The following is a 7,657-nucleotide window of genomic DNA, read 5'->3' on the forward strand; positions in this document are numbered from 1 at the left end:
CGCCTGCTGGCAGGGGGCTCTAGGGCCCAGAGCGGCGGGGTTGGGGTCTCGGAGGCGGGGCGCGACCCGCCAAGGGGGCGGGGACTGAGCGGCGCCGGCAGACACGTGCAGGAGGAGGGCGGGCGCGCGCCGCACGCGCTGGGCCCGGGCGCGCGGCCGGAGGAGCCGCGCGCGCTTGTTTACCAGCGCACGTGGGTGTTATTTTTAAATGGAATGTGGCGCTGCCTGCACGGCCGAGTGGCGGGCGCGTGTGGCCGCCCGCCCTGGCTGGGGGACGCGGCGGGCCCCGCGGCGCGGCCTCTCCGGGCGGTACTCGCGAGGCAGCCGGGCTGTCCCCACTGCGCGCAGCTGGTGTAGCCGGCGGCTCGGGCCAGAGAAGCTGATTGAGAGTTTCGCGTGCTGCCGGAGCCGCACGGAGACGATGGTTTCCCGCCGCCGTCTTTGCTCCCAGCTCGGCTCCGGCATTCGCATTCAGTGAACAAAGCCTTCTGCTTGACTTCGCCCAGGAGGCCGCGCCAGTCCTCGGCCACGGGTTCTGGAGTAGATCTCACACGCGCACATACTCACTGACACACATACTTTGGCCGCGAGGTGGACCCTCAGCACCCTACGTGCCCTGTGTCCTCGCTCCCTTGTACCGAATGCCCCCAGTTCACATGTGCCTGTCTCGTGGGCATGTGGCTCTGCCCACGTACAAATGCGCTTCTGCTATTTCGGGTTGTCCTTGGAAGGGGAAGTCTGAGGAAGAGGTCTCTGACTGCTTACTGCGGTTGCTCCTCCTGAGGCACCTCTCCTCTCCTTGTAGGCCTGTCCTGCAGAGAAGCTCCGAGTTTGCATGGTTTACATACTGGGAGTGTGGTGATGTACGACCACAACTCGGCTTCAAGTGTCAGTGCTTGGGGTGCAGGTTGGGGATGGTGGTAGTTAAATGCTGGTATTTAGCTTTGCACGAAGGACTGGGAGCTACATCACCCGGGGCCGCGCATCGTGATGCAGCATAAAATTATAAGAATTTTCCGTTGCTGGCTTTTAATACTTACAACACTGTAGAAGAAATCCACACGTTTTCTTCTCTAAATCTAAGCAAGCTTGTCATTAGATTGCAGACCTGCAAAAGTAGAAAGAATGTGTTTACAGTGGCTGGGCTCTCAGCCATTAGATTTTCACTATAAACATGTTGAGTGTCCATTTACAGAACGCATATCCCAGTGGCATTCCAAGAGAGTTGAAGAGTCAAAAATTTAGTGGATTAACAGCCTTGTGAGCTTCACGGTGAGGAATAGGGGTCAGGCACATGATAAAGCCATTTCCCTCAAAGAGCTTGCTTGGGGGTTTAAGACATGCGTACTTGCAGGTATAAGACATGTTAGAAAGTTAAATATTGCAAGTTTGAAAGTGGTAGAAGTCCGGGCGCAGTGGCTCATACCTGTAATCCCAGCACTTTGGGAGGCCTAGGCAAGAGGATCCCTTGAGCCCAGGAGTTCAAGACCAGCCTAGACAACATGATGAAACCCAGGTGTCTACAAAAAATACAAGTCTCAGCTATGGGAGGCTGAGCTGTAAGGATGGATTGCTTGATCCCAGGAAGTCAAGGCTGCAATGAGCCATGATTGTACCACTGCACTCCAGCATGGGTGACAGAGTGAGGCCCTGTCCTCTGCTCCCCCCTACAAAGGAAAAAAAATCAGTAGAAGACAAATAGAAGAGATCATATGTAGAGTGTTGGGTAAGTTTCAAATGAATTGAACATCAAAAAACTTCAGATGGAAGTGACTATAAACTTGCAGCTTTGTCATGTGCACCTTAACACTTGTAATTCATGCATATGGACAAAGCTTTGAGAACTCAGAGATTGAATCTCAGAGATTGTTCTCTTTCAGCCACAAATTGCCTCTACCTTTGTCTTCCTCTTATAGGCCTCCTTGTTCCTTCTCCATTTCTTCCTACCATAAGTTATGACCGTTAATTGAGAGGAAATGCCAGCATTACCTTCGAGGTAGAATTTTTGGTCAAAACTTTTCCCAGCTCTTTTTGACCAATTTTTATACCCTATTATTTCTATTAATAATTTAAGTTGGTGATCATTCACTGTATTTTGCAAATCCAGTCACTGGAGGGACAAAATTTAAGATGCTTACCTAAGTAAGCTCAGTAAATTCCCCATTTCAATCACCTAATTGTGAGGGGAATTGTAGTAGATGCCAGGGCTTGCCCTCTGAGGGGACACCACTCAGCACCTGTGTCCTAGCCTGGTTCTCCTTGTGTCTAGGCCATCTTGAGCCTCCCTCTGACCCCAGAGCCCACATTCCAGGAACTGAGCCTACTGCCCGTCAGCAAGTGTGCATTTTCCTCTTGGGTTGGCTTCTGTGTCCATCTCATGAAGACAGGAAACCAGTAGGATGAGGTTCCTAACAAATATATGATCCATCTGGAAAGAAAGAAGAAATATCCCTGAATATTCAGGCCTAAATCCACTCCCTAGTCTATGTCTGACACCCTCATTAGTCCCTTTCTCTGCTTCCCCTCTCCTCAGCAAACTACTCTCATGCAGCACATGTTTATTGAACACTGTGTACCAAAGAGCTGTGAGCTGTGGCTCGCCCTTTGGGGCATCATTCCAGACAGGTTTCATCACCGTGCTCTCCACAAGTATCTGCAGCTCCTGTCCTCTCTCTTCCTCTTTCCTCAGGCATGACAAACCTGGCTAAGCGTCCCCTAGGTTGTTACAATGACTGTCTGTGGTACATTTGGAGGGCAAGTATGTATGCTATCAGGGTTTAAAAAAAAAAAAAGCAGGGGTTCTAAAAGAGTGAATATTTACCTGAAATGGAATTGGATAGAAGAGAAATTGGGAAGAATGCTCTGTTTTGGTAATAGGAGGTAATATTTGTCATTACCCAACCTTTATTTGTCAATAAGTTGCAGGTCCTGAACTAAGCACTTTATTTGCAGTGCTTGGACCTTACAAAGATCAGGTGAGATATGTACAATAGTGCTAAGTGGCATAGGGGTTAAGAATTCAGGCTCTGAGGTTAAGTCTGATTCCCCATTTAGCAGCCATGTGACCTTGGATATCACTTAACCATGGAGCCTTAGGTCCTCATCCTTAAAATGAGAATACCTTCTAAGATTGTTGGAAGGATTGGGATAATTGAAATTATGAATATAAAGCACTTAGTATTAGAATAGAAGGGGGTGCTTTAAAAATAGTCATGTCCAGGCTCCACCTTGGACCAACTGAATTAGAATTTCTGAGGGTAAGGTCTGGCATTGTTTTGTTTTGTTTTGTTTTTTAACGTTTTCCAGGTGAATCTAAGGCAGTGAAGGATGAGAACCCTGAGACAGAGGTTTCTCTGCTGCATATGCCAGTGTTTGCCTTCAGCTGTGACTCTGGTTCCTGCTTAGAATGAGGACAGAGCTATTAACTGACTACACAGAGGGGGCAGCTTCCATACACAAAACATCTTGGTTTATTTCTAGAACAACCTACCCCAGCAGGGACCATCCCACTCATTTTACCAGGATTTGCCTCAGGTCACACGGTGAGTGGCAGGCCCAGGATTGTAACTGAGGATTCTGAATCTATGGCATAGTCTCCTCCTCCCCAACACTGCACTGCCTCTCCAAAAACGGGCCTAAAGAAAAGGGGCTTTATGTGAGCCTTATGGCCTAGAGAAAAGGGGCTGGAACCAGATAAGCAAATATAACTGAGGCACTTCCCCAGCCTGTCTAAAGCTAGTGGTTATCTGGCCAAATCTGCCCCAATAGGGTTAGTTTTGGCTCTCTCTGGTGGTTTTTAAATGTTTTACCTCTTGAGGTCAGGAATTCAAGACCAGCCTGAGCAACATAACAAGACCCCCATATCTAAAATCTTTAAAAATTAGCTAGGTATGGTGGCATGCACCTATCATCCCAGGTGCTTGGGAGGCTGAGATGGGAGGATCATTTGAGCCCAGAAATTCAGGGCTGCAGTAAAATATGATTGTGCCACTGCACTCCAGCTTGGGTGACAAAGAAAAACTCCACCTCTTAAAAAAATTTTCTTAGTCTGTTGCCAACACTTAAAAGGAAGAGATTTCACCTAAAATCTGGATTTCTAGGTCTTGTTGAGAAATTGGAAGATATAGTAACACTGGCATTATATCCACAGGGCAACAGCTGGGATGTGCTCTAGTTAGTTCACCTCTTTGTCATCAGGCTGTCCCCACTGATCTCTGGGTGACTTAGCCACTTGATTTGTATCTTCTACCTCCATGGTGGAATTGACCCACTCCAGTTCAGGAGAGATAACTGTGCCCATCCCTTGGTAGTTTGAAATGGACTATTATGGGAATATTTATACCACAGAAATTGGCAAATGCTAACCATCAAGGCTTGCTTTCTTCTTTCTTTCTTTCTTTCTTTCTTTCTTTCTTTCTTTCTTTCTTTCTTTTTCTTTCTTTCTTTTTCTCTCTCTCTCTCTCTCTTTCTTTCTCTCTTTCTTTCTTTCTTTCTTTCTTCTTTCCTTTTCTTCTTTCAGAGGGCCAGTCTGCCAGCACACCATTGCCCCTACTCCACTCCAGGCACTGTCTTGCATTCTGAGTGGAAGATTTGTTCTGAACAGAAAGTAAAGGAAACAGAAGCACTGGAGAAACTTTACCTCGACTCTGCTTAGCAACTGATTATACATTATCTAATCTTGTTTTTAAAGTGTTTCAATTTAACAAAATGGAGCAAATAACCAGAACAAACTTCCCAATGAAAACTAAAGCTGGATAAGATTTTTAAAAAATAATTTTTAATGGATTTTATTGAGCTGGCAAAAAAGCACGAAACTCACAGAGACCAAAAACAAAAGTAAAATGGGAAGTGGGCACACTCCTAGAAAATCTGACAAACAACATTTGAGCTTCTACTTTGACAGGTGTGCAGGATCTGGGACACAGAAGATAAATCCTCAGGCTTGTCCAAGATCAGGAGAATAAGAAGACTCTCCCCCAGAAAACTGGGAGTCCAAAGGGCCAAAGTAAAGGTGAATGTGAGAAGAGGATCCCAGGAAAAATCGTCTGTCTTGATCAAAGTCCTGAATAAACCAGAATAAAAAATACTCTTCCTTGAGAATTAATGTGTCCATCTCACATATAGTGTGGTCCATATATTGTATTATGACCCAAATTCATGATACCATGGAATTATTTTAAAAACTTAATGAGCCCCAGTTTGTGGTACTTTTAACAACTGGCAGAAGGAAAGACATCCTCTTGGAAGACTATCTTGAACCTAGGCCCCAAAGAATTTCCATAACCATAATCAAAAACACAAACATATAATAAGCAAGGTTCCAAGAGTAGACAGAAAAACTGTAAGGTCAGATACACAAAGGCTTGGGTATGAGAATAAGGTGACACAGAAAATAAGTGTGCTTAAAGGTTTAAACAAATAAAAAGGAAGTTTGAAAACAGAAGAAAGGAACAAGAGTCTATAAAAAACAACTGAGTAGATTTGAAATCAAAATACTTCTTTGTTTTTCTTCCCAATTAAATTTTATGTCCGTGAAGACACAGGGACCAGGCTAAACACTTTATATGTTATTGTTTGTCAATTGAAGGAAGTTAGAAACAAAGTACTCAATTTTTTTTGAAACCCAGCAGTAAGAATGACAGTTGTGACTACATTTTTAATGTAAATGTAAAAACTCCTATTGTAAATTTCAACCAATCTCTCTAGAGGAAAGGAAGACAAAATCAGAATTAACACAATGCTTCTGGCTGACTGGCCTCCAGCAAATGGCACTGAGTTTTTTAAGTGGTCCATCTACTCCATTTTTCATCTTGCAAAAACTTGTGAAGTGAGCATGTATCTATGTCCACTTGTTAGAAAATCTATTTAAAATGCGAGCTGGGCATGGTGACTCATACCTGTAATCCCAGCACTTTGGGAGGCTGAGGCGGGTAGATCATGAGATCAGGAGTTTGAGACCAGCCTGGCCAATATAGTGAAACCCCATCTCTACTAAAAATGCAAAAATTAGCTGGGTGTGGTGGCAGGCTTCTGTAGTCCCAGCTACTTGGGAGGCTGAGGCCGGAGAATCGCTTCAACCCGGGAGGCAGATGTTGCAGTGAGCCAAGATCGTGCCACTGCACTCCAGTCTGGGCAACAAAGCAAGACTCTCAAAAATAAATACATAAATAAAATGCCTAGTAATTAGAACTTTAAATACAAATTACTTTAAAACATTGATGTGGGCTGAGCATTGTGCCTCGTGCCTGTAATCCCAGCACTTTGGGAGGCTGAGGCAGGCAGATCATGAGATCAGGAGTTCGAAACCAGCCTGGCCAATATAGTGAAATACCGTCTCTACTAAAAATACAAAAATTAGCTGGGCATGGTGGCAGGCTCCCATAGTCCCAGCTACTCAGGAGGCTGAGGCAGGAGAACCACTTGAACACGAGGCAGAAGATGCAGTGAGCTGAGATTGCGGCACTGTGCTTCAGCCTAGGCGACACAGCAAGACTCTACCTCAAAAAAAAAAAAAAATTGATATGGTACCTCAAAGAAGTCAAGGCCATGTGGAACCATTAATTACTCTACAGAATACGCTGCATCTCCCTGGTTTGGTTTCACATGTCCACTAATGTGTAAAGTTTTCTGGAATAGCCTGGTACTAAAGTCCCCCCAAAGGATGTGATGTAGGGTTCCAGGAACATTAAATCTGATTTTTGCTCCTCCCACAGCCATGTCTAGAAATGGAGTAAACTTGTGAAACCGGAAGACAGCAGGGGAAAAATTAAAAGTTTGGCAAATTTTCCAAGTCTGATGTAAACATCAGTCTAAAATTTTCAAGCTAGCAAGGTATGAGGCCTGCGCACGTGTCAGCAAACGTTGCTATAGAAAACTGTCAAGTATAGGAACTACCAGATAGCTGACCAGAAGGAGGTTCCTTCAGGGTGGCGTACCCAGGAGGGCACAGAACCTCCAGGCCGCCTTCCCCTATACCTTGCCCTCCATACCCTCTTCTTCTGTATCCTTTGTAATATCCTTTATAATAAACCTATAAAACTCTAGGTGAGGACACACGTCAAGTGCCCAGGGAAGGCAAAGGTTCCAGTGACATAGAAAATACTATAGAAACTGATATTAGGACAGTGTAAATGACCCTGGTTGACAGTGTAAATAACCCAACAGAGAGTCAACGAAAAGATCAGCTAGTAGCAGGGGCACAGAATGAAGCAAAGAAACAAAGAAATGGAGCTAAGTGACAGTCCCCAGCCTTGCAAAGCTTCTCCTGCCCTGTCAGAAGACAGAGGAACCCATTGTGGAAGAGTGAGTGTAGGGAAAGGTAAGTCCCATGGAAAGATGGGGAACCCTTTGCTCTAATTTCTCCAGCTGCATTGTGTTCTGTTACCTGTAGACAAAGAAAGAAAAAGTGAAAGAAAAGTACCAAATCAAGCTACCACAGCCACTATAAAGATAGGGTATCTGAGTCTGAATGCTATACCCATTAGCCATGGTTCAATTGTCTCTGAAGAAAGTTTTTCCTTTGTTGGAGGAACTTTTCTCTCAGTTCAGGTCCTGGCTGAGCCCTACTTGGTGGTCTTTCAGAGTAGAGGTCCTAACGGTGTTACTGGGACAAGTTTGTGAGGCCTTGTCTGCCCTCTCCTAGAGATGATGTCCAAGG

General features: G+C 45.1%; 1 long non-coding RNA gene across 1 annotated transcript; it reads left to right on the top strand.

Annotated features, from left to right (window-relative positions):
• Positions 1-1,653: 1,653 nt before the first annotated feature.
• LOC116549497 lies at positions 1,654-5,100 on the top strand. The gene is made up of 2 exons (XR_004267906.1): positions 1,654-3,542; positions 4,904-5,100. It is a non-coding gene; the product is annotated as an uncharacterized LOC116549497 (long non-coding RNA).
• The last annotated feature ends 2,557 nt before the right edge of the window (positions 5,101-7,657 follow it).

This window comes from Sapajus apella, unplaced genomic scaffold, assembly GCF_009761245.1.
Source record: "Sapajus apella isolate SASKATOON/1434 unplaced genomic scaffold, GSC_monkey_1.0 scaffold6, whole genome shotgun sequence".
In the NCBI taxonomy this organism is placed as follows: Eukaryota; Metazoa; Chordata; class Mammalia; order Primates; family Cebidae; genus Sapajus; species Sapajus apella.